Consider the following 728-nt stretch of genomic DNA (forward strand, 5'->3'; position numbering starts at 1 on the left):
TCAAGAACAATTCATTGGATTTCAAGCAATAAAGACGAATGTAAAGCTGCAAGATCGTAGAGATATCGTGAAGGTTACAAGAAAAAGAATATCAGTTAGAAATGCTAGTAAAAAAATTGAAACGGTATAATGGAATCATCATTCAATAGAAAGCAAAATAAAGCACGAAACAATTTTGAGAGCAATATTAGAAGAGAGAGATCATTTCTTTATCTTGGTATTTCCCTCTTCATGTGACACAGCGGTCCTTGGCTGGGCGCTGGGGGCACGGACCCCCAGGCAGTCCGTCTTGGACGAGCTCATGCTATAGCGGGGGGCACACTCGTGGGTAAGGGACTCACGGGGGCAACTTCCGGTGAGTGGATGCGCAGCCACTGAAGCAGGACCTGCGGAAAGGTTCCCTTCCAGCTTCCCCAGGACCCAACGCTCAGTCGCTCGCTCAGCTTCCCCCCTTTCATCCGCGGCGCTTCTGCCTAACTGAGCCTGCGCCAACACTAACGCGCACGCGCCCACGCCGGTCCAATCAGAATCTCAAACCCAAATTCCAGGTGGGAGGACTCCTCGCGGGATGGGGCGGGATCTTCAGGCCGAACCACGGCCGTGATTGGTCGGTGGAGGGGACACACGTTCTCCTTTAGGCGAAGCCTCGTCCGCCGGCCAAATGTAGTGAACTCTTCTCCTAATTTGGGAAGGGTCCGGCGCGGGCCTGGGCGGGGCGGCGCCGAGTG

Source organism: Myotis brandtii, unplaced genomic scaffold (genome assembly GCF_000412655.1).
Source record: "Myotis brandtii unplaced genomic scaffold, ASM41265v1 scaffold663, whole genome shotgun sequence".
Classification (NCBI taxonomy): Eukaryota; Metazoa; Chordata; class Mammalia; order Chiroptera; family Vespertilionidae; genus Myotis; species Myotis brandtii.